Below are 26,212 nucleotides of genomic sequence, written 5' to 3' on the forward strand. Positions count from 1 at the left end.
CGATTTTTAAGAGTAAATGCATTCAGTAGGAGGAAAAAGTGTTATACAAATCTTTTGCTTTGCCAAAAGAACATTAGCAGTTTTGTTTGGTGCTGCTCAGCTTTCCAGAGTAACTCCCTTCTGCTGTCTTACTTCATTCTTTGTTACTCTTTGCTTGAGGAAATGTCAGGACTTGGAGGTGACACAGAGTTCTTGTGCTCAGATCATTAGAGCAATATACAGGGGAGGGCAACATGCTGCAGGCAGCTGATGGTGCAGTTCCACAGCCTCTGAGTTCACTGAACCAATAGTAGCTCTTAAGACCTGTTGTTCTGCCCAGCTGACAGGGAAGGTGGGAGCATACTTGAGGTTTCTGGTGATATTAAAGCTATTCTAGGGATAACGACTGCTAACAGACTCTTGGTGCCCTTTGCAGTCTGTTTTATGTTGGGAGAGACATGCATGCTTTTTAGGTGTTGCCTAAGGTACCTAAGGTACCTCTGAAATTACCTTACCTGCCTTTGTCTTTATGTAAGTTTTGGTTCACTTCAGGAATTCTTTTCGTATGTCAAATTGAAAAAAAAATAACTAAAACACTAAATGAAATTAATTGGAATTTTTTGCATTGGCCTTCACATGCTGCATGCTCTCTCCAGCCATCTATTTGAACACAAACTTTATCTCTTTTCTGCTGTGAAAATGGATCAAATAAAAAATTCTGTACCGGCTTTACTTGTCACAAGAGTGAATTTGCTGCAGCATCCCTTCCCAGTTCTTTGGAGCTGTCTGTCAGCTCTTTCTTGAGGAGTGCTGGGCACCCAAAAGAAGTGTGTTTTAATTTCCTTGTGCCATGACCCTGCATCCCTTGAAGTGAATGAAATGTCAGCCTTTAACCTGCAGTAGGGTTTGGGCTGGAGTCCTACCAGAGCTGCTCAGGAGCAGCCTGATAGAAATATCTCTCTTTAAGGCAGTATTTAAGCAGCATTTCTTGGTAGGGCAGGGCTTGACTGGAGTTTGGTTGTTTTGGTCAAAGCACCTGGTAAAAGGCTGTCCCTAATTCAAGCACAACCTTTAGTATGCTCTACCTCTGACCTCAGTGCTCTGTTAGTTTGCCTTTCAGAAGCAGAAGGGAGTTTGGCTGCTTTCAAATAAAGTCTGCCAAAAAAACCCAAACAAACAAACAAACAAACAAACAAACAAAAAAAAAAACAAAAAAAACCAAACCCAAAAAAAACCAACCAACCAAAAAACCCAACAGCCCAGCAAGCATCTTCTCTTTGTCTTTTTTCCCCTTGGCTTCTCTATAAATAGTCAAAACATTTTTCAGAGCAAGTTTAGTTAATGTTTTGCAATGATGAGTGAACACTGTGATGCTCCAATATGTTTCATGCTCCTGAATCTCCTAAGATTTTTGAGTGTAATTTAATTTACATTTTTTAATGAGGGGAAGAAAGAGTGCTGTGAAGTCCTGTCTGAATTTTGTCATTGACTTCATTCAGAGTCCTTTGAGTGCATTTGGGAACAGTTTGGCTACATTGGATACACATTGAAAGTTTTCTTTTCTTATTCTTACCACACAGACCATCACATCATTCTTGAAACCAGTGCTGCTTTTGCTGTCCACATGCAAGAAATTATGTGAACATCTGTGTTAGTTGCAATGCAGAAGAAGGGGAATTCTTGCAGAGCCCTTTCATAGCCCTGTCTGCAGAGGGTCTGTGTGCAGCCATCACCCTTGTTCTCGCACCACACGCTCTGAATTTCATGTTCCACCACTTCACTACTAACAACAACTAGTAGGGTTTATCTTGTTGGTTTTATGTTTGGGGTTTGTTTTTTTTTCTCTCTCCCCTGTGTTTTTGAGCACCAAATGTATAGTTTCATTTTGGCAGCTAGTTTTATCAAGCAAATGGTATCGGACTCGTGTGGGATTTTGTGAGTCATTAGCAGAAATACTGCAGTGGGTGGACTAACCCCTACAAAGAGTGTTTCCGGGGTGGTAAGGTGCAGGGAAAATAGGGTCATGCCTGTGATTTTTTTTGCATCTCTGCAAGGGTGATATCCTTGTTCCATTGGCAGCTCTCTGCTGTTTGTTACTGACACTAGGAGGAAGAAAGGTGATGCTGCTCAGTCTCCCTGCAAACAGAGCGTTTCTCATGGCTGTCCCTGTGTGACAGGATACTGCAGCACAAAACACACATGTTTTGGTTGCAGGGGTGTGTGAGAAGGCTGTGGTGTGAGAAGCCAGGGCAGCAACAGAAGCACTCAGAAGAGCACACTTAGGTGTCTGTGCTTTAGGTGTCAAGGCTTTCAAATCAGCTTTACTGGCTGGGTTTATTTCAGTTGCAGATATCAACGCTTCTTCTGAAAGTGTTACTGCCTCTCCACCTACAAAATGCAGCCCTGATTCCATCCCTAACCTTGCTGGAGAATGCTTACCTTAAAGTAAGTGCTGTCCCCTCATTTTCAATGGCAGAACTCAGCCCTGTGTATCTGGGCTGTCGCCATCACCCTGGTCTCACAGGAGCAACACAACTTCCCAGGAACAGCCCATGAGTGGGACACTTTTAGAAGCATTTGTTGGTCTCATTATGTCTGCAGATTTCTCGTCGAGGAAACCATTCAGGAATAATGTACAAGACTTTTTCAGAGTCCTGCTGCCTTCCTAACAGAATTACAGGTCTTCAGGGGCCAGCACCAGGAGCTGCAGCTCTGAGCCTGTGCTGCCAGGACCCAGAGCACATGGGTTTGCATTAGCACATCCCACTGCCAATGTGTTTTCTCTCTGACAAGGAACTGAGGAGGTGTGCACATGTTTGATTTTGTGTGCTTCTTCCAAAATTTAGCAGAAAAATTTCTTAACAGAAGCACATTTGTGCTGGGTAAGGGTTTTCCTGTTAAGTCCTAGAGTGTCATCCTGTCCTGTGCACTAAAAAAAATATTTCCCTTTCCAAGAGACAATATAAGAGACAATGTGACAAGCATGATGAAATTGGAGAGGGGTTGAAGGGGACGAGCAGCAGAGACCCCTCTGCTTCCAGTGTCCAGTTAATGCTTCTGTTGAAGTGTAGTTCAGTGCTCTGACACACAGCAAAAACCTGCTTTGATGAGCTTGTTGGACCTATTGCTCTCCTAAGCATAATTCATGACAAATAAATATGTGATGGCCTTCTCTGGTTCTTCCTATTGCTTGGCTGTTCTTTCTCTTTCTTCCATTTGGGAATGTCAAAGAAAAATGAGTAGTGTTGTTATTTCAGGCCATCTCCTGAAGCCTAGAGGAGCCATGGGAGCAGCAGGGTGTGTATAGGTGGCTGCTCTCCTGCATGGCTGCTCTCCTCCTGTTGTTGATGGGTGGGGGGAGCAGCTGCCAGTCTACAAAGATTAAAAACTATGTGAATCTAAAGTGCAGTTTTCTCCTTGAAATTCACCCAGGTGGGCACTGCCAGCCCCTCAGCTGGTCTCTCTGGACAGAGCTGCATTGAAGGCTGCAGAGCTGTAAGAAGTAGTGAGCTGGCTCTTGGTGGTAGAGATGAGCCAGGGCAGAGCACGTGGCCAGCATCTCAGCTGCCTCCTCCTGAGCAAGGTGGGCCACCTACAGCCCTTTGTCTGACATGTGTGCATGCCCATAAAGAGCTTATTTGATAAGGGTGCAGAGTGTCTAATTGTGCTCTACTGCTATCCCTACAAAGCTTAACAGCTGTAGCTGTAGGTGCAGACTGAAGCAAGGGAAGGAGGCGTCCCTGAGGGTGAGATGGATTCTCCCCTCCACACTTGGGCAGACATCATCCCATGCACAAATCTCCCACATGCATCATGTCAAGCAGCTGCTTAGTGTATCAGAGGAAGACCAGACTCTCTTACCCTTTATGCTTCTGGCAGGTCATTCAAGCTGTGGGAAGGGCAGGGTGGGAGTGCAAGGCACATCCTGTTGCAGCACACAGAGGGAACATGGTAGATACACTTTGTACCCAGCTCCCACTGCTGCATGCATGAGGAGGCACAGAAGGAGCATCTCCTGGGTGTGCTGCTGGAGCTCGATGGCTTTGGCTGCTTCACCAGCTCAGGTTTCTCTGTGGCTGCACACGGCAGCAGTGGCTGGGCAGCAGTTGTGGCGTTTCTCCCCTGCCTTGATGCGAGCAGCAGCAAGATGTGGCTGTTGTTGATGGGTGGGGGGAGCAACTGCCAGTCTGCAAAGATTAAAAACTCATTTTCAGCGAGCCGCTGGAGCAGGTGTGGGGATTAGCCTGCCATGGCATGGTCACAAACGAGCTTGGCTGCAGCCTGCTGGGCTCCTGTGGGTAAGGAGGAGGTGGTGATTGCCTGCAGGCCTGTGCCTACGATTTGGGAACAGTGTTTGCCAACTGGAGTTCAACGGGATAAATCCTCCAGTGCCATCCCAGTTGTGGAGAGCTTACACACTGAGGCCTGGGGCAGCACCAGCTCTGGGAATGTGGTGTGGCAGAGAGGTGGTGGCCCACGTGGTCACTGTGGGAGAAGTTTTGAAATGACAGCAAATTGCAGCTTCTTGAGGATGCTGGAGGCAGGGCTGGGCCAAGTGTCATCCTGGTCGTGGCAGAAACAAGACCTTTGTGGAGCACCATCCTATCCCTTGTAGTTACATGAGGCTTATGTAGAACTTCCATAAATGTATTTCCCCAGGCACATTTCCTTCCCCTTTCCCTTCCCAGCTAGAGATTGAACTTGCTTGGAATCTGTGGCTTTCTTTTTTAGAAAATAAAATACTAACAAGAGTAAAAATGATGACTTTTTTTATTCCTTCTGAGGATTTTGTGCCTTTGGTGGCTCAGTTCAGGATATAGTACCGTGTCTGAAACTATATGCATTCAGGTGTTGGCAGTATGAGCCTTTCCCCCTCACAGGCAGGGACTAATTACATGGTGTGTTTGTATTGTAGACTTGGTTTGTGCCATTTTTTCCTAATCCAAAGTGAAGTTGTGATCCTGCATGCTCGTAAGGTAGGCACACACGTGTACACCTTACCTGGCATGTCCTGAATAGAAATAGGACAGCCCCAGAGCAGTGAATCTCTTCACTGAGTCCAACAGCACTTGCTTCTGGAGCCAGGAACTTCTTTATCAGCCTGAGGGAGAACATCTCTGGTCTTAAAGCAAAGCATTCCTGGTCCCTGATGGAGAACAGCATTTTATATGCATGGAGACGTGTGTTGTCATGTTGCCTTTTGAGTCAGTGCCCTGTTTTAGGGTGGAATATTGCTACCATGTTTGAATATTATTCTTAACAGGATAGTCAGTTGCTTCGTGCTCAGGCGCACAAATGCACATGTGAAAGATTTGCAGAGGCAGGTGGTAGCCTGTATTTTTCTTCTGTTTGCAGTTTTTAAATAAAAAAGAAATCTTTTCAAGTTCTACACTGTCAAGAATGTGGGTGTCTGGCTGAATGAAAGAAAAATAAAATAAACTTGCATAATAAATACACTAGTAAATTTGCAATTTCCCTAAACTGTTAGCATAAATATAACTACTTTGAGGGGTTGGTTTGCTTGGTTGCTTATCTGAGGAAGAGGAGAAGCTTTTGAAGAAAGTTTCCCAGAATGTCTTTCCTTACTATAATTATGTTAATTACTAGTAATATACGTACTCCAGTTACAGCACGAAGTGCTACTCTCTGACAAAATCACATGTGCTTTCTTTTACATCACGTCATGTGTCAAGTATGGAATAAGACTCCAAAGGCCTTGAGACTATCTGCGTGTGGGGTTTTTATATTATTTATTTAATAAGACTACTTTTTTTCTTTTTCAGCATTTTAAAAGTTGACTGCCTAGAGGTAGACACCTGGATTTATATTTAGGGACTGAAGCAAGCGGGATGGCTTTCAAAGGTCCTGCATATCTGCAGCTCTCGGAATTAATTAAAGGCAGATGTTCTTTCTGGCAAGTTTGACAGAAACAAGTAGGAGATGCTGGGCGCCCAGCACCTTTGAAACACTGGCAGCTCATTCAGATGCCTAAAGATGGAGTTAGGCAGTTAAATCTAGGCACCCAAGTAGGAAAGGTTTTGGCCCTGTAATCATAACAATCGCTGTCCCCTCTGTCCTGAAGTGCTGTAGCAAAGACTCGTGCGAGAAGCCGGAGGTTCGTACGTGGGAGTGAGCGGGGACAAAGTCTGTGTCTCGCTGCGCTGGAAGCGAGCTCGGCTGCCTGCCTTGTAGCACATGCAAATGAGGGTCAGATGGCTTGACAGTTGGTTATGAAACTAAATAGAAATTATGCAAAATGGGATTGATTTTGCACATATTTTTAGGTTTTGTCTTTTAGGAGCTCGAATCTTTAATTAAAATACCAAAGACAAGGAAAAAAAAAAAGTACAGGCAGCAACTGTTATGTTTCACATATATACTGGATGTAAAGTAATAGCCTGCTATGCTCTTTTTAGGGATCATTTTTATCCCATTGCAACTGAGAATATGAAGCCATCTTACAACTTGCCAGAAGTGACACCTGCTTTCATACTTCTCAATAATTACTTTAGCTTTGACAGAAAGTACTTGGCAGGGTGCATACAAATTATGACTTGCTTCAGGGTACAAATAATGTCATAATGACTTTAAGAGTTTCTCTTTATGCTCAGGATATTTGCATGTACATGTTTTGTTGGTATGAAACAAGTGAGTAGAGCAGAGTTTTGTCTGTCTTCTTAATGTGTATTGGATAGTGTAAGCCTACAAATAGACTAAAAAAGGGAATAGGTTTTCAGTGGCTATTTGAGCGTGTTTGGGGTTTTGGCTTTTGTTTTGCAACTCTCTATTATAAAAATGCCCTAGGCAAATGCAAGAAATAAAATTACTTCTAGTGCTAGATACTCACTCTAATTGTCTTACTAGAGGAAATAACTTGCCTGCAGGTAAGTGGCATCAATCTGCAAAGAGTTCTCTCCCTCTTCCCTGCCTTGCAGTCAATGAATGTTCATTTTAAAGTGCATTTGAATGTCATATGCACTCTTTTATGCATTTTTTCCTCTTCTTGCTGCAATTATGTAAAACTCAATATCACATGAAATCACATCTGAAAAAAATCAAGATCGTTATTTTATATCTCCCCAAAACTATAGCTAGAAAGTTAACCTTCTGCAATGGTTGGTAGTTACTGAATAACCTTTCAAGTGTTCAGGGTTAAATTCTTTAATATGTTCTATATAAAAATCCATTTTGGGAGAAGGTAGCAGGTGCACAGAGGTCAGTGATATACTTGCCCAAAACCAGCCCAGGATATCTGGTGGAGCACAGGTGCACTTCCTCATCAGGGTGGCAGGAGTTCTGCTCTGGGTCCCAAAGGAAATTATGCCTTCTCTTCATTGTTGTGTGGTTCATCAGTGACATGAAGTTCTAAAAATCTAAGGAAAGAATTGGATTTTTCTATTCATATCTGTGACCTGTCTCCCTGAACATTTTTTTAGAAAAAAAGTAGGCAAAGGATGGATAGAGGCTGCTGTTAAGCAGCTCTCACTGAACTGTTCCTGAAGGTGAGACAAATGATTTCTGAGAACCAGAACATAAAGTTTTAATGTGAGATTCCTTAAAGAATTGGAAGAGGTAGGCATCGATAAATACGTGGCTTTTGCAAGGTGGAATGAGCAATTGTGGAAAGCAGTTGGGAGTCAGGCAGTTTCTTATCTGAAAAAAAGTACAGTGTGTGACTTTTCCACCTCTGTGAGGGGACTTATAAAGACAAATGCCTCTTTCTTCCTGCCTGAAAAAAGTAAAGCTCTTTCTATAAAAAGAATTAATTTGGAAAATGTCTGGTGTCTTTCTGTGTGCATGCATATTAATTCCATGTCTTTTATCAGGCAGCACTTTAGGAGATACAAAGTTCATATGTGTGTGTGTGTGTCTTTCATTACCAGAAAGACTTTGGCAAATTGCAAGGAATTCAGACAGCTGCAACAAAAGTGATTAATGGACTAGAGAGAAGAAAGATTAAGAATTAAATAAATACAGTTTGTCTGAGTGAGAGACAAAGAGGGTGAAGGAGCAGAGTGATGTTAAAACTACCAGTGCTGCACCTGAGGGATTATAAATATCTGAATTTGAAAAACTGTTTTGGGTGGTCCTATGACTAGGAGTAGTGGGATGAATTTTAGTGCAGAAAGTGTAGGCTGAAATCCAGAAACACTTCCATTTATTAAGGTCTGTTAGACTGTGGAATGGTCCCCGGTGGGAAGGGGTGGAAGCCACGTCACTCGAGTAATTTGATCTACGCCAAACAAAGGCACAGGAGAGGTCCTGCATTGGGCAGGGGTCTGAGCATCACCTTTGAGGCATCTCTCCCTCCTCCCTGTGCTATCTGTGGGCAGTGCCAACACTGACAATGTCTGGAAATCACACGGGGATTTCTAAGAGCACTGTATTTTAGCATATATTTGAATAGGGATTTCCTTGAGGAAACACAAAAATCCCTCTCTGTTCAGCTTCCTGCCCTGCGACTGTTTCTACTTGTTGTACAAAACCCCAAAAAAAGAATGAAAGAGAGCAGAAGTTGCCTTACTGTAAAACTACCTAGTGATAAACTTTTTTATACTTCACTTGGAACGGGCTCCTTAGGCTGTTCTCTGGGCTGAGGAAGAGCTGTTGGCAAGCTGCATACAGCCATTACAAGTGAGAATGACTGAGCAGAACAGGCCTGTTTTACTCATTCACTTTTCTGCTGTATCCAGGCAAGTCATAAGTTCTTAAATTCCACTTTTCATGTAGGGGCTTGGTCTCCATAGTTATGTCCCTTGTTTTCTTGGCCATAAAGGTAATTTTCCAGTGCGTGGCTAGAAAGCTGCAATATGTATGATGAAAACTAGGGACTTTATTTTTTCATTAATAAGCCTAGTGAGTTGGGTTTTGGTTTTTTTTTTGGTCAATTATGTTTGCAGCACAATATCCTTCACAGCTTTTATTTGCCATTAAGTTCTCTTTACAAGAATGACATGGAAATGTTTATCTCCCCCTCCCCAGGCTGCTGTGGGATTTTGGGCTGCTGATTTTTTATTCTCTTTGCCAATCCATGGAGAATCTAAGGAGAAAAAACTTTCACTTCCTTCAGCTCCAGTCTGTGCTATGAAGTTTTTGGGAGAGGAAGGTCTGTGGCTGAGATGGCTGTACCCCTGAAGCTTGCACAGATTGCATTCTCAGATGCTTCCTGAGAAGAATGTCAGGGAGCGGGCACACATTCCTGCATGGTGCTCCCAATGCAGAGCTCTGCTACAGTTTGTGGACCAGGCTGTCAGCATGCTGCATCTGCAGCTGCCTGGTGTTTCAGTGCTGTGTTTCCTCTTTCCAAGAGCTCTCTGAGTGAGGGTAAGGATTTGTGTGGCTTCATACAGGTTTAGACGCTACAGCTGCATTTTGTACTTTTCCAAGTCTCAGAAAAGCAAGGTTAATGATTTCCTGTTGCCAGTGAAATACCAGAACACAGATAGGGTGCAAGGCAAAAATATATATCAAGGTGTTGTCAAAACCTTTATTTCCTTAGCAGGAAGTATTGATCCTGAAAACCACATTCTATTTTAATGGCATTATTTCTCTTATATTAAATGACTGATTCAGACTATATTTAATCAATTTGTGTGATGGTGACGAACCACTGTAGCAGTTGGTCATTGTACACATCATCTTCTGCTGCTGGCTGGCTGCCTGCTTTCAACAACCCAAAAATAGGGTTTGCCTGCAGATCAAGGTTTTCAAGGTTTATTTTGTCACTTAGTAATACACTGGGCTTTGGTTGCCTGATTTACTCATTTTTTTATCAGCGTTTGTCAACACTTGAGTAATGCCTACAAATAATGAACCATGCTTCTGCTTGTTAATGTGCTTTTGTTGTTTTCATTGTTTGTAAGCCTGTTTCAAAGGAGCAGTCAGGGTCATCTCTCAGACAGCATTGTGTCTTCCTAAATGTATGCTTGTAGAAAACAAAAATGGTTCAAAATGGTTGTGAACCTTTTGAATTAAAGGCCATGCTTGAGATCTGCAAGGAAAATAGTGATTTTTTTTACCATATTTGTGAGGTGTTCTTTCCCTTTTATTTTTTTTTTAATTTAATTTTACAATCAAGAAGCAGCTGAATCTCAGCAGTGGTAAAGAATGATAGAAACAGGAGCTGTGTTTCTGCTAAGTCCTGTAGAATTCAACAGAAAGTATGGTCCTCTCTTTATTATCTTTGAACTTTTCTGTAAGCAGACCTGCTGGACTCAGACTCTGAGATGTTTTCTAAACGGTCCTGTCTGTCATTACAGTTAGATCTCAGAAGAATTGTGCTTATTTTGGCTGGGATAGAGTTAAATTTCTCCACAGAGGCGTTGGTAACACAGGGATGTTTGTTTCCATTACTCCTGACCAGGCTTGCCCTGTGTCAGGGCCTTTTCTGCTCCTCACACCACCCCACCAGCGAGTGGGCCGGGGGTGCAGAAGGAGCTGGGAGGTGACACAGCCAGGACAGCTGACCCCAGCCGACCCAGGGGATATTCCAGACCATATGGCATCATGCTCAGCATATAAAGCTGGGGGGAAAAGGAGGAGAGGAGGGACATTCAGAGTGATGGCATCTGTCTTTCCAAGTCACCGTTACGTATGATGGAGCCCTGCTTTCCTGGCTGAACACATGCCTGCTGATGGGAAGTGGTGAATGAATTTCTTGTTTCATTTGGCTTGTGTGTATGGCTTCTGCTTTACCTGTGAAGCTGTCTTTATCTCAACCCACAAGTTTTCTCACTTTTATCCTTCCAGTTTCCTCCCCTATCCCACCAGAGGAAAGAGAGCAAGCAGCTCTGATGCCTAGTTGCCAGCTGAAGTTAAACCACAACAGAATATTCTATGAAATGCCTGTCTTGCCCATCCTTTGGTGTACTAATTTTAACCTAATGACTCAACTGCACCGCTGCCTTCCTCAGCAGCCATTTCTGTGGCTCATGCTTAACTTTGTCTTCAGAAGCCAACCTATTTGCTGCTGAATGAGTGAACTTTTTAGGGTATGACAAGACTTGTTTGCTCAGTGAAAGTAATTTCTCAGGTGGAGAAATATTTAACTGGAGAGAGTGGTTTTGAAGGGTTGTGGGGTAGTAGTTACCTGTTACAGCTGCACTTCTTGCTCCTCTAGTGCCACTTTCTTCTTCCTGTGGAATTAGATGATTTCAGCATTGCTGACAGCAGAACTGGAAGGCCAAGATCCTGATTTTTTTCCCTTCAAGGGCTAAACAGAGTCTTGTCCTCCCCCAGAGGGGGAGTGAGAAGTGAGATGCACACTCTCACCAGCTGTCTTGGCTGCGTGGGCACAATTCAGCCAGGGACATTTTGCTGGTGTGTCTGCTTGGACTGACTGCTGGGAAGGCTCCACCTGGCCCTGGCCAGCAGCAGAAGAGTTTGTATTTTCTGGCTCCCTGTGTCTCTCTGCTGAAGCCTTTCTACACAGGCACATTGTCTAGGACTGCCTCTGTTCATTGTCCATGGAGTTATGGGACTGTATGGAATTAGAGAGCAACCTCTTTACCAGTGTAACTCATCCTGCTTGATCTAGGGATTTGAGTCCTGCCCTGCAAAGGGATTTGTGTGGACAGGTTGGGTCTTGTACCTGCCCAGCAGTACATCAGTTTGGCGAACAAACAGAAATTTTTCAGCAATTAAGGCTGAAAGAAGATGCAATTTTGAAGAGGAGAGAGAGCTCACCTTTAACTCTTCATAGAGGAAGGGAGTTGTGCTTGTCTCCCTTCTCTGAAATACCTTGGTCTCCAGAGCAGTCAGTCTGACATTCTTCTCAGCTGAAAGTTACTTAAAATAGATAACAATAAAGGAACGAGAGAGATGCTTGGAGAAAAATTGCTTATGCTTTGCTAACAAAATACAGTGTGCAAGGGATTGGTTTATAGACCTGGTTTAAGCACACAAAAATTAAGAAGCACCAGAAAAATTTCAGCAGGTCAGCAGAATATTCAGAGATTCCCTCACAGATCTAAGAGGCAGAGGAAGTGAGCAACACACAATCAGAGCTCGTCCTGACATTTGCGGGCGGCGCATCAGTGGGTCTGGGTTGTAATTGTCAAGGTAAATGGGACACTGCTACGGATGAGGTGGCACTAAGTGTCGAGCAAATCAGCCTCACATGGCAGCAGCTCCCTTTAGGGCTCATCAGGTGTGCCAAGTGCGAGTCGAGCATCTTGGATGAGATATAAATGGCTCAGTGGTAAGTGTATTTCAGGAGTAAAGAGCAGGCACCGAAAGGTTACAGGAGACTGAGGCAGAAACAGAAGGAGCCGAGGGATGATCATGAGAGGTAGAATTGTGCAGCAGAGGGAGAGCTCTGCACACCAGACTCAAGATGAATAAAAACACATCTCTGTGTGTGAGAAACAGTCTTTGCCTTTTGCATGTGCACATATTAACACGTGTAATTACCAGCAGACTCGCCTCAAAATGATGTTACTTTTACTTTCATCACATTTGAGTATTCACATTTGTGGGATGAGCTGAGGAGTTCTTCAGTGTTTCCTGACACAGGTGTGTACTGAAGGACTCCATCCTTCCACCTTCCAGTAGTGTCATTGGGATTTCTGTGCACTCTTGAGGACAGACTTCTTTCCCTGTATGAATGACTTTTCTAATAGAAAAGTCTGCATGTGTTCTTATGTGAGAGTGTATGTGTGTGCTAAGTATCATCAACCCAGAGAATTATTTTTTGTTTTTATTCTTTTTCCACAAGTTTCATAGTTAATTTTTAAAGCTTCAGTGCACGTTGAAAAGATCTTAAAATAGAAAGTTTCAAATTTGTGGATTTTGGATGTGTTTTTTCTTGTATTTTTCTTTTTGTCTTAACCCAGTGAAAAAGTAATAAAACCCCACATCATATTTTTCTGTAGGAAAAATAATAATTCAATTCCTGTGTTTACTTCAGAAAAGAAACAAATGCTTCTGAACATAGGAGAGGAGACTTTTTTTCCATTGTGAGAAGGGAATTTTTCGAGCATTTAAAAAGCTGGAGGTGAAATGATTAATGTAGGCACCATCTCGTGGCTGTGGCATCAGCAGATCTCCCCTTTTAGTGTCACTAGGAGCTTGTTTGATGCAGTATGAAGGGGAGAGTAGTGTTGTGCAAGTGATTTTCACAGAAGAGGAGATGACGTGTGTAGTTCATCCCAGCTCAGTCCTGCCTGAGTTCAGCAACAGCAGAAATCAGCAGTTTGAGGTCTGCTTCTTTCTGGGCTTGATTCTGGGTCTGTTTCCAGGTGATTTTTACTTGTTTGAGAGTTACTGGAGCTGCTTCCTTAGTTTGAGGTCTGCTTCTTTCTAGGCTTGATTCTGGTATGTTTCCAGGTGATTTTTACTTGTTTGAGAGTTACTGGAGCTGCTTCCTTCCAGTATAGAAGGGGGAGAGCAAGGAGCATGCCCACCTTCATCTGTGCTCCCAAAGTGAGTAAAACTCAGGCTTTTGGTATATTGTGACAGACTGAACCAGACCAGCATCTCCAGCTCCCCACCTGCGGCAGCACAACAAAAAAGAGTAATAAGCAATCTGTCCCAATCTATTCTCTCACAGGAGCACAGCCCCTGCTAGGGAAAAAAAAAAAAAAAAAAAAAAAAATCACCTGGTTGAACAAAGCCAGCACCAGCATGACCTATCCACGTGATTGGGAAACGTGCCTCAGGATTGAGAAGGAGGGAGCATGTTTTACCCCTGACTGCAGTTTAAAATCATTTATCTTTGGCTCGAATGTAAACTGAGTAATCCTCATGGTTTGGCCGCCTGTCCTGCAGCCTCTGTGCATGTGTTGGAGCAGGCAGGGAGGAAATTTGCTCGCTCTTGCTGCGTTTAGCGGAGCCGCCCGGGAGAGGAGTGCGGGCTGCCGCAGCGCGGGTGAGCCCTGCCCGGCGGGGTGTCCCTGGGCACCCCCGGCTGCACGGCCTTTCGGGGACACCGGGGCACGGAGGGGGAGCACAGCTCTGCAAATCCACATCTGTTTCAAAGCAAAACCCAGCGTCTGATTGCGTGTCCTGCGCGGCTGTGTTCTGGGCAGTTGCGTGTGTTGTAGTTGCAGGCTGTGGAGATTGAGAACCCTTCCGGCGTGTTGGACTGAGTTGCACTCTTCCCCTTTGTGCAGAGTTGCCGGTTTGTTAGCTGCAGATTAGAGACAAAAGCTTTTACAATTAGTTTTTTAATGGGAGAGAAGAGGAGTGACATTGTGACCCGCTTACAAATGTGGTTGAGATCGTCTGGATTTCAGCCCACGCTGGGGAGAGTGAAGTCCTGTTTCCTGAGGATTCGATTTAGCAGAAAACTACCCCTTGCTATCAGTTCTCACCATGTCACAAGCCCAAGTGAGCATGTTCTGGTATTCCCAGGTATTCAATCAGCGTACACCTTCCAGTGGTCCAACTAAAAAAATTCCAGGTAGCCTGGGGATCGTTTCAGAGTCTGATGAAGCTGAGATTTCCTAAGCGCAGTATTTACAAGCCTTCCTGCTAGAGAAGTGGAGGAAGGAGCTTCTTTCCAAGAAAAATGTAGGCTGGGTAATCTGACATCACTCAGAGTCACATCACCCTACACCCACCAGAATTCAAAGATAGAATGGAAATGGCATAATCTGTTCTCACGGTAACACTAATAGTACTGCTCCCGCAGTTCATTGTGCACTGTCCCCACCCGCCATTGCCACAATTAACATTTCTTGCAGTGACTTTGAAAAGTGTTGCCATAACAAGGTTGCTGATCAGCAACTACAAAAATCTTAACGAGGTACCTAATGGAGCTTTTTGTTTCCATTATTTCTGCTTAATATATTCTGAAAAAGTCAGGAGGTTTTAACCTTGCCTTCAACTGCAGTACCGTGGCATGTTTAATAGAATAGCACTTCGTTTGTACTGAAGCTAGTGTACACTAAAAGGGTTTGGAGACCCCTTTAATGTAGTCAGTCAAATTGGTGCCTGAAGCCAAAGAAAACGTATATCTGGACACATGTTTTCGGTCTTGAGCTAAAAAAAATATGCACTTCATGTTGAATAGCCTTCTCTAAGTGCCGCATTTAATAAGCCATGTTGTGTTTTTACTGGAAAAGTATGCTTCTAGCCAAGCATTCTTTGCATTTTTCCCAGGATTTAGTCATAAAATCACTTTAGACATATTGCAAGTATGAAATGTGTGCACATCAGATAAAGGGCAGCAATTTTTGTTTTGCTGTAAAGCTCCATGGAAACATTTTTGATCACCACCAAGTGCATTATCCCAAGAATTGCCCCTTTCTTTACCATTAGCATCTGTCTGTGTAAGAAAACGCTGAACGACAGAGACCCTGCTAACAAACTGCCTGGGGAGCGAACACACAGCACCATCTCCATGAGTTTGGTAGGGAACAGGGTCCAACTGCTTTTGCACACAGTCTTAGACTCGGGTATCCAGCGCTAATAGCCAGCCAGCATGCAGATGTACATCTCCAATCCTGGCTGCCTAATTCTGCATGCATAAAAAAGCAAGGAACCTGAAGACTTGCTGCACTATTTTAGGCATTATTATTTCAAGAAATGGTTTACGCAAGCGAGAAAAGCCTCTAGCACAGTCGGCAGCCTCAGCTCTTCAGGGCTGTTGCATCTCACAAAACACTCTCGCAGCCCCCTCTGGCTGATACTCGCAGCATCGTTGCTCTGCTCTGGAGCCAGCTTGAAAGTCCTGCTGATGGCTGGAAGAAAACCTTCCCGGGGGCGAGTGGGGCAGTGAGGAGTGAGATTCCTGGAGGGAACCTCTACGAAAGTCAGCAGCAGCGAGGTTTTAAAAGAACAAGTGTATACGCGGTTTTATGTATTGGAATAGAGTGATCTAGCTATCAAACATATGTTCACACATACAGAGTATACAGAGTAATGTGTATATACCACCTCGACGAGCCAATCTGTGTTCTGAAGAGAGGAGATATTTAAAGCAGCTCTGCAAACTTTGTAGCACGGGGAGAGACTATCTGGGCTTGTCTCTGCAGGGATTTGCAGCAAAGCTGGTCCAATCTGCATTTCTTTGTGTATACAATTTCAGTATCTCTTCATGGGTAGATGTATAAATGCTAAGAATCAGGCACGTGGATGAGGACTATAGAGGAAGGGCAAAAGTGCAAGGGAGAAAGAGGGTTACCCAGGCCAAAATCTAACCTGAACCCCATGAAGATGTCACGGAACAAAGAAATGTGGAAGGAGGTCATTTAAAAGCCATCCCGTGGGTCAGGAGAGCACTGTGAGCACTGAATCATCACCATCTCACATCTTTCTGCTCACTACCTGTAGCAGGCAGCTGTCTGCCTGGTTTGAAAGGCTGGCAAGAGCCAGGAGAAAGGAAGGACTGTGCCTTGCTTGGCCTTTATGTGCAGAAGCAGAGTGGAGGTAGCAGGGGGACATCTGCTTGTTTGAAGTTAAGAGGCCCTACTGTGTACCAGTGTGTTGAACAGTACTCATCACCTGCCCATACTTTGGGCAATCATACTTTTTGACAGATGAGTAAAACTTCAGTGCTGTGTTATTCATTCTTAATCACCTTGGAAAAATATTAGCTGATAGGTTTGGAGCCTTTTTCAACTAGCACATATGTTGGTGAAATTTTTACTACAGTGCAATACATCAGGATAAATTTTACAGATGTCTGTGGATCCAGGTTCATATCACCTGGTTCAGGGGTCTGTTATAAGAAAGTCCACAAAATGTTGTTGAGTATGCAGGATTCATACAGCATACAACAGAAATGTTGGTCCTAATCTGTTCCTTCTACCCTGGGAGCACCCTGTGAAGGAGCTGCCTCTGAGTTTTCAGCTGGCCAACAGGACTGCCCCCCTTTACCCTTGTCTTTCTAGGAAAAAGCTGTTTTCTAAGCCTGGATCCCCTTCTTCCCAAAGGGGAAGAAATGGGACATGGATCATCAGAGAGGAGGCTGGTTCACTTCAATCATTTCTGCTTCTTGGCATACTGTCTGGGATGTGTCTGCTGGAGCCTTCTGAAGGAGGGCAACTCTCCAGGGAGGATCTCTTTCTGCTGGCCAGCCTACACCCATGTGAGCAAAGTACTGGCAGAAGTCAGAATAAAGTCTTGAAGGCAAATGTCACAATTACAGTGAGAGTAGTTGGGTGTTCCTTCATGGGGTGATAACGCTGTAGGTTTGTGTGTGCTTCACCAGAGGTATCATACTGCATTCATTCTGGATCAGACAGGGCTGAGATTCCTCCCATTATAAACAAATCTCTGTACTAGCTGAGCATCTGAAATATTTGAGCATTTTGTCTTTTTTTGACTACTCGGCAAATTTTTGCTTGCGTGCACTGTAGCAGCTTTCATAGAGGAGGAACTTTATTTCACTGCTGTCTTTCCAAACGCCCTTTTTTTATTGTACCTAATCAATCTTGCTGTGTTACTAAGAGCAACATCCCCGTTGGCCAGTCAAAAAGCTGGAAGTCTTACATGGCCTGGTGTGTAGCTGGGCACAAAGCTCCCTTTCATGGCTTCGGCTGCCTGCATTACCAGCCGTGCCGAGATCACAGTCCCGATAAAATGGTGTTGAAAGCACTGAGAGTTTCAGGCTTCGTGCTCTCTGCTGAAAGGATAATTTTAGAATGTTCTTCCCCTTGATAATAGTAATTTTACAGCAATGTAACTGTTGGATTTTAGAGTTAGATCAGTGTAAATGAAGGCAGAACAGATCATTTCTTCTGAGGCAAAGAACAAAACTCTTCACATCAGCAGTTATAAATGTATAAAAAAAAATCCAAATGTGCAGACACACACAAAAATCTACATCCTCTTAAGGCAAGACTGTAAATAATTAATATAATAATCTGCTTACAAATTCAATCTTGGTATATTAAGCTAGTCAAGACATTACAGATTAATCCTCTTTTTTTTATCTTGTTTTGCTTTCTATACCTCCGTAAACACAGGTAGCTTCTACCTGCATGAGGGACAAGCAATCATTTTTCCTTCTGGTTTGAGAGCTGCATTTTCAAAATAGTATTATACCATTCTTCCAGGTTTCCAAATATGTATTTCTGTGGCTTTTTTTTTGTTGTTGTTCTATTCAGATTTTTCCGTGTTTCCAAAAAAATAAAATGCGACACCTTGTATCCATATTCCTAGGGGCAATTTTTGCAGCTCTGCAAATAAAGCGCTTTAAGGCATCCTGCAAAGTGATTGTACTAAACAAATGTAGTAAATAATCCTGAAATTGCAATGCACCTCATTTACACTTGAATGGAATTACTTAAATGTGGGATGTCTCTGGTACAAGTGGCTCCAAGTAGCTGCTCAGTTTTGTGTTCGCTAATACAGGCAGCTTTATCACTTGCTTGCATAAAAAGCATGACACTTTGAAAAGGATTCGAATCTCACTTGACTCTGCTGTTCTACGGGTGATTGAAGTTAGGGACCAAAATAAAGCTGCTCCAATACTCAAAGGTGCTGAACAACTGCATCCTCTCTCTGAGTAATAAGTAGATGCAGCTGCCTGGCACATCTGAAAATCAAGTATTTTTTCCAGGGTCCTAAAAATGGATTTAGAAGCCTAACTTAAGTAATAGATGGTCACACAAAGTACATTTTTGGCAATGAACTGGGCAGGGATGCAGATGCACTCTGATGTTTGTTCAAAGCTACCTGTAGGCCCTTCATGGAGTACTGCAGGACAGAAAAGGCCTTTGTTAAAATGCTGAATTCACAGAGTTATGAAAATTCATCCGGGGATTTGAGGGCCGTCAGTACACAAAATCATTTTGTTTCATGCAAACATAGATCACAGGGTACAGCCCCCAGGTTCTGGTCATGGTTTTGCTTCTCTGAATTGTAATGGTTGCTTCTTACAAGCACCCTTTGGCATCCCGGCTTGCTTATCAGGCCATCTTATCAGGGTTGTACAGACAGAACATGGCTACTACCAGCTGTAGTTTAGGTGAAGAAACCAGGCTGAATTTGACCTCCTGTACTATGACCTGGGTGCAGGATCTAAAATACCCTTGCTGCAGTTTACTCTGTAAAGGCACAGCAATTTCTCAGTACTTGATTTTTTCTTTCCTAAATCCTGGGTTTTTTTCAGTAGATGAATGTACAGTAATACAGTACACTAAAATGTCCCTCTCATGGCCAATTCAGTGAGCGTCTCAGAAGGCACTGTATGTCTTTGCATATGAGCTGTGGGAGTGCCATGTTTGCCAGAAACAAGGTGAGCTAGCTGTCGAGCTGTCTTCACGATCTAGAGAGGTGTTGGATCTGGCAGTGCAGTGGCAAAACCTTCTGCTGTCTCGGTGATGTCCACCTCATTCCCTGCTCCTGCCAGAGGCTTGCCTCAGGCTGGGGACTGTTCCATATGCATTAAGGCAAGAGCGCTGAGCCCTCCAAAAATTAAGTTTACTAGAGACTACTTATGTTTAAACAGAGAAGAACAGTGACTCCTCCTTGCAGCTACTTGTCAGGCAGCCCTCTGAACTTTAGATTTATTGCACTTATCTACGAACAAACCCTATGCACCAGTGACAGCAGCATTTATGTGCCATTTGCACAGCAGTGAAGTATGAGACAACATGACACTTAAATTAGCATTCTGCTCATTGATAGGTAAGGACAGATGCTGTAGTGTGTAGTAAACCCTTCCTGCATCTGCTGCATTGTAGGATGTCGTGTGTAGTGTTGTGATACGGCTGAAGGACCTGTAAAGTCATAGCAGATAAATTTGGTTAATAGCATGGCATAGCCCACCATTGGTTTGGGTGTATGTCATGTTAGACAATATTTCCAGTGGGATACCAGCAGGCTTAGATCCACTGGGTGCAGAGATGGACTTCGGGGATGACACTGATTTAGGGGAAAAGTTCCCCTGGGGATTGTACAAGTCATCATGCACTTAAGAGATCACTGCAATCGCCTGTGCATTCCTGAATAACAGAGCAGAAGTGTCTTGGTCATGCAGGTGGACAGGTTCTGTCCTACTGCCAGTGTATTGACATGAATAAGTTATTCTGGTGGGGCTGACACTGACATATTACCTTGTATTATGGTGAAAGTCTTCTTGTTTCAGTGTTCCCAGAGGTAGTTCATACCTCCCTTGCTTTTTGTCCTTATTATGTCCTTTTTTGAAATTCTTGCCTACTTGTGCATTTGGATTTAGACAGGGTAAAATATCCTCAGATCATGGTTAGATGGGAAGGAAAAAATAAACACAAAGTTGCATGCACAGCTTCATTTTTAGTTTTAAAAAAAGAGTTCAGAAGATCTGAGAGTAAAATTTAGCACAGAATGTTTAGATTAAAAAAAATATATATTCTTTGCTTGACTTGCCTTTGAGCATTTTGTTAAAAGTACTAAAAGAACTCTTTTAATGAAGCATAAAAATTGATTGTTTCTTGCCAGGAGGGATTGTCTTCAATCTTCAGATACTAAAGACTTCATGAGAACCACAAGAAGAATATCTTCTTGAATCATTTACATTTTTCCCCTTTTGCAGGCTTATGTAACCATGCAGAAAATCTAATAATAAGTGTGCTATTAGTATCCAGTGTGGCACCTTCTGGAAAGTGAGGTGTCATGTTATTACAAATAATGGTGCAGAAATGTTGTAAATGTGGAGAGCTTCCGTATGTGGCTTATTTGAGTAATCGTTATCAAAAAAGATCTTGGGCTAATTGAATCAGTCTTTGCCTCTGATTTACTATTCTATTTTATTGTTTGAGGGAGGAAGAGCTTGGCTGCTTGCTTTTGTTTCTGTGAAGTCTGGCATGCTATTAATGGTGTTGGAAGGAATAGGCTAGTAGCAGTATTGAGAAACCAGGTGTCTTGTGGTCTCTTATTTTTACATACATGCCCACCCCTTCTTTGTTCACCCACCCACAGGCTCTGGAGGTTTAAACCTGACCTACAAGCATCCTTTTCAGTTCTGACCTCGTGTTCCTTGAGCAGGGATTGTCAGCCTTGACAAACACTCTCAGAGGGAAGGCTACCAGTCTGATCTGCTTGTTTGCACAACTTACTGCTGGTGAGTTCAAACTCATCTTAGCTCCCCAATCCTCACCAATGGGACTGTAGGCTTTGCTTGAATATGGGCAGGCTACTCAAGCAGGAAGCAAAAGCAACCTGCAGCAGGGTCTTTTCTTCTATTGCAAGTGGCTCTGTCTTATCTATTGCAAGCAATTTTTTATTTTTTTTTCAGAATGGGTCTGTTCCTGTTATCCTTACACTCTGCTATCAGCAATACTTACATCCAAAGCCTCGCCCCCTTTTGTAGCAACCACAGAATGATGGTTCTATAGGCATTTCCCTACCTCCTGGCATCTCTTCACCTGGGTTTGTGCAAATTGCACACTTAGTTGTTTTTCCAGGTGAATATTTAGAGTATAAGTACCTTCCTCTGTGATTGTTACCATGAGCCCTGCAGACACAATGGAAAACTATAGTAAAGAAAAATGTGATGCTACTTTTGTGTAAATTGCCTCTCTAACCTGACCCTTGAAAGAAAAGAGAGTATAAGAATGTTCTTGATGGCATATCCCTGCTCCTGGAGCGGCAGTGTGCTTTACTTGCAAAAAATTATGTAGAACGTTGCCCTAATCACCAAAAGAAACTTCTGAAACCTCTAGGTATGGCAAATGTCAGTGCCCATGGGTGCTTATCTTCAGACCTCTGTTGTTCACTCAGGGATGGAGTCCCTCGTGGATATCCATCCTGGGTTTGCTCAGCAGTGCTGCCTGGCACAGCTCGGTGTCTGCCCTCCCCTGATGGCTGCAGCCTCCATGCTGATGGAGGATCCAGAGATGCTGCCTAGGGCCATGGGCCATGCCGTTCCCCCTGCCTGCATCTTGCCAGTGGAAGAGACAGCACCTTGGGAGCCCTGCTGTGGTCATCCCCTGTATCACTCAGTCACAAGCATTTATTCTTAAGAAACTGACAGTCCCAGGTTTAACAACACATTTAACAGCACCTTGTGGCCCAAGGAACAAGGGATGTAACTACAAGCTTGCCAATATTGCCCCACAGCAATTTGGAGTAACCAGTGCTTTGGACGTTCAGGCTTTGCAGGGTGGTGATTGATAAGGGATGAATTGGGAAAGGAGGTAACCCAACTGTTGCTATCAATGACTTTCACAAGCAATAAGTCACTGAAAAAAAGGGTAACTCCCCCACCCCAAAGCACACAATAAAAAGCTGGGTTGTTTTCTGTAATGTAGCATGAAACAGCTAAGGAAGACAGTGCATTTTTCAAAAGCATTCGGTACCCTGCATCAGCATAAGAATTCCAGTTTGGGATATTGAATGTATCTGTAATTGTAACAGCTGATAGAGTTAAGTTATATGTAAAAGATTGTGCACAGTGTAACTCTCCAGGGTTGTTTTACTGTCACTTCCTCTTGTGCGTTTTCTTAGACAATTTCTTGCTTAGTGGTAGGGATCTAATCCTGCAAGTTACTGAGCACCATGAAATCCCATTAAAGGCAGTGCATTCAGCTCCTTGACGAATTGTAACTTCATTTGATGCAGGTTGTGGTGGTGCTGTGGCAATAGGAATAAAGCTATTTTTGAAGGCCGCAGTGTTGTAAGCTCTTATAAAGCTGTACTCACATAATGGATCTTTCTTAAATCTGTACTTCTCTCTGCTAATCCTGGAGACTTATTTCTTCCCCTTTGGTGTTCTTACTTTGATTTTTTCTTTTTCCTTAATAATGTATTTTCTTTCATGGCTTCTCCTAGTTCCTTAGCTTTGCAGACCTTCTCCTACTTGGGTGGGTCTTTTTATGTCTTTGTTAGCTGGGAATTGTTTTCCAGCAGTGGTAACTATAGGACTTCTAAGGTCTCTGCCACTTAAAGTGCTCATTCAGAACCATGTTGGATAATTTCCTGGCCCATTTCCCTTCTGTTTTACTTCCAAACAGGCGATAAGTTTGTTTACAGAAGCTGGGGCGGTTGATGCCAGCCTAAAGGAGGGCTGTATTGACAGCCCAGTAACACTGTGGGAGGGCTGAGCCGAGTGACCGTGAAGCTCTATGCTCACACTAACACAGAAGGAAGCTGTTAAAGTCTTCAAATCTAGAGCCCAGTCCAATCTTGAACCCTTATTGGGAAAGCTTGGATATTTCTGTTTAGGATTCATTTAGCGTAAGGTATTTGTACTATTGTCATATGTTTCATTTCACTTCGTTTTCATGAGAAGCATTGCAACTTTACCTCAAAACTGTCCTTCAGGAATCATTTGGAGGCTTCTTCAAGGCACTTCTTTGAGAAGAAAGCTGATTGTTAAAGCTAGGCAATAGAAATTGTTCTCCTGAACTGGCAAAGCCATTTTCTGGTGTCCAGTCTTTGTAAAACTGTCTTATTAGGAAGTGTCTAGGGACAGCAGTGTGGTCCCTTCCTGTAGTTGTTAGGTACAGGCCTTTATGTTGCATGGCTGTGCATGTGTTTGTGCCATGAAGAGCTTGGTGACAGTGGCACTTCTGCAAGGGAAGAGCCAGCCCCTCAAATGCTCTAGGGAAAACCTTACACTCCATCATATTTCTTCTGTGCTTTGGTTTTGTCCTTTCTGCTCCGTGGTTAGGCTTTATTGGCCAGAGGAGCGTGAGGTCAAGACTGTGCTGTTTATTTTGCTTCTCAGCTAACTGAAAAATTCTGCCTTGCCTCTCTGCAGCCTGCCAGGGACCAAACTTAATGGTCAATGTTTAATTTAAGTGACACCAGCCGTTAGGCGAGCGGCGTAAAGGGTATGGTCGGTCAGCCCTTCCTTCCAGGGCATTGCTGTACATGCAAGGCTGTCGACCCCTTGCTCGCAGACATGGCTGGCCAGTGGCCAGAGGGGAGCTCTGTGCCAGGAGAGCTCAGACTTTGCTGTGCATCCATGCCCGTTGTGGGAGAGGAGCTGCTCTGCAGTGGTGTGGGGATTCTGTGTTGTGTTTTCTGAGGGTCTGAACGCCTGTCCGTGTGGCCCTGGGAAAGGCTGGGGGCACTGATTTAGGTTCAAGGCTGTTTTTGTGAAAACAGGAGTACAAGAATTTTGATCGTACATTAGAAACAGAGGCGTGTCACAAAGCTTTTGTCTTTTAACCTGGTTGTGATTCTGTGTTGAGAAGATGGCGTGAGACTTGCCATGTGATGGTGCGATGAGCGGCACTGTGCTCCGGGAGCTCACGATCGCCGCTTGGAAGCTGTGGGGAGGAGCAGCAGGCTCCTTCCCTTCATGGGTTTCACAAATAAGAGCTTTTTTGGTTCTTGGTGATCATCACATTCCCTCTCCCGTGACAGGGAAGGAGGCTGCTCCCCTTTCAGCCTCTCCCACTCGTAAGCTGTTTATTCACATTAAGTGGTGAGGAGGCTGGATCAGCCATACTTCTCCAGTGTCCTTAGTTAACACAAGGCTCTGACAATTGTATCTCTGATTATTCCCTCACCATTCCTACCTTTTAAAAATATTTTTCTTTAATTGCTGCTTTGTCGGCTGTATAATACTGTACTGGGATCCAAAGGTGCATTTTGAATAAGGGATTTGAGGCTGCAGGGGACTGAGCTGATCATTATGAGTCTGAGAATGGGACCTGTGATGCATGTTTTCAGAGACCTCCATGGATAGTTGAATTAAATGAATGCTTTTGTGATAAACTTTTGTTTCAAACGAATCAATTCTGTGAAAGCAGAGAGTGAGCTGTAGCAAGCTGAATGGTGAGAAAGACGCAGCTGTTGCCTCTTTCCATTGCAATGCCACTAACGTGCACTTAAAGACTATATCCCAGTCCAAGTGTTTCTAGATTCTCTGCTTTGTTTCATTGCCCTTGCTTAAAGGTGGCTCAGAAAAGAGGCCAATAGGCAGAAGGCATCAGGAAAATGGAGCAGGGAAGCAATGCTGTGCAGCTGTCCCAAGACCTGTGCGGTCCCTGCAAATTACACTCTGGATCTTCTTGTGGAAAGCAGGTACAGCTGTGGTTGTGAATCAACATGCTACTGGATGCCACAGAGAGCCAAATGGTGACTCTGGGGCTTTTGGTTTTGCTTGATTGTTATCTGTGCTTTAGAAAATAAAAAATTATTTTAGTGCCATCTCAGGCGAGGATCAGCTTGAGCTGTGCCCTCCCAAGCCCATCTTGGCCTGTACAGCCACAGTGAGAGGGACAGCATTAGCCAATTGCAGCTCCATGCAGCAGGATGGGTAGGTACATCCATAGATTTGCTGTCTGCTGGGCTTTGGGAAGTGAGTTTTGGATAGGAAACAGATGAGGGGGAGGCAAATCTGGAAGAAGTCTGGTGCAGTTGAAGACAGCAGAGGTTTTCCCTGATCTTCTGCATAGACTTCAGGTGCAGTGAGCTTTAGATTACTTACTGACCATCATCAGCAGTGTGAGCCCAAGGGGAAGGGACCTGGCTAGGGGACACAAAAGGTGAGGTGGGATATATAGTACTGCCCTGAGAGTCTGAAGGTGGTCTCATCAGCCAAGGACCAGTTGGCTGCACAAAGACCTAATTTCACCGACTCCTTGGATGAGGACCAATAGTATTTGCACTGCCTCTCTGGTGGGAGGTTATGGTCAAGGCTGATTCTTGCCTTGTTTTCTTGAAGCACTATGAACTATCCCTTTGCAGAGGGAGGGGGAACAATGAGCAGGGTGTGGGAACGCTTTCTTCACCAGTGCACTTTGCAGGAAAAAATTGTTATCCGTGTGTGAGGTCTGGACTCCCCAGCGGCTGCAAAGGATGTCATGGGTGGTAACACTTCCTACATCTATTCTCTGTTGCTAATGGCCACAGTTCCATCATGCACAGGCATGACCCCTCTGGGGCAATAAAAAGCTAGTCTTCTGTCCCTTTAGCTGTCAGCAGTGGGATTTTTAAAAATTTTTGTTTGCTTTATCATTGTTTTCTCCATGAATTTAGAGAATGCGGGCTTTGTCTAGTCCCCGTATACTTCGTGTGTGGGGTGCATATGTATGTTGTCTGGTTATCTCTCTCTTGCATCAGTAATTTAGAGGAGGGACAGGTTTATGGCACAGCTATGTGAATTCAAGGGGAGAAAATAGTGCTACTTGCCTTGTGTTTTCCATTTGCATTCTGCACTGCTTAGCCAGGACATTTTCCACCTTCTAGAGATCTTCCAGCCATGAGGGAAAGGTTCCAGGGACATAGTTTCTTCTATCTGTACATAAAACTGGGAATTCCTAAGATAAATGAGCATAGAGCATTTTACATCTGTCATCTCTCCCCTTTTCCCACTTGGTATGGCTTGGAAGTGGCAGCTATGGTCAGG

At 43.8% G+C, this 26,212-nt stretch overlaps 1 protein-coding gene across 10 annotated transcripts in view; it reads left to right on the forward strand.

Moving 5' to 3' along the window:
• Nucleotides 1-26,212, forward strand: part of ATXN1 (ataxin 1) — a 363,809-nt gene that overhangs the window by 293,439 nt on the left and 44,158 nt on the right. The window contains exon 1 of one of the 10 annotated variants that reach the window (XM_039712100.1): nucleotides 20,887-20,971. The exons of the other annotated variants lie outside the window; for them this stretch is intronic. The gene's annotated coding sequence lies outside the window, so the exon portion shown is untranslated. Of the gene's footprint in view, nucleotides 1-20,886; nucleotides 20,972-26,212 lie in introns of those variants that run through there. 10 annotated transcript variants of the gene reach the window in all.

This window comes from Passer montanus, unplaced genomic scaffold, assembly GCF_014805655.1.
Source record: "Passer montanus isolate IOZ18808 unplaced genomic scaffold, ASM1480565v1 scaffold26, whole genome shotgun sequence".
NCBI lineage: Eukaryota > Metazoa > Chordata > Aves > Passeriformes > Passeridae > Passer > Passer montanus.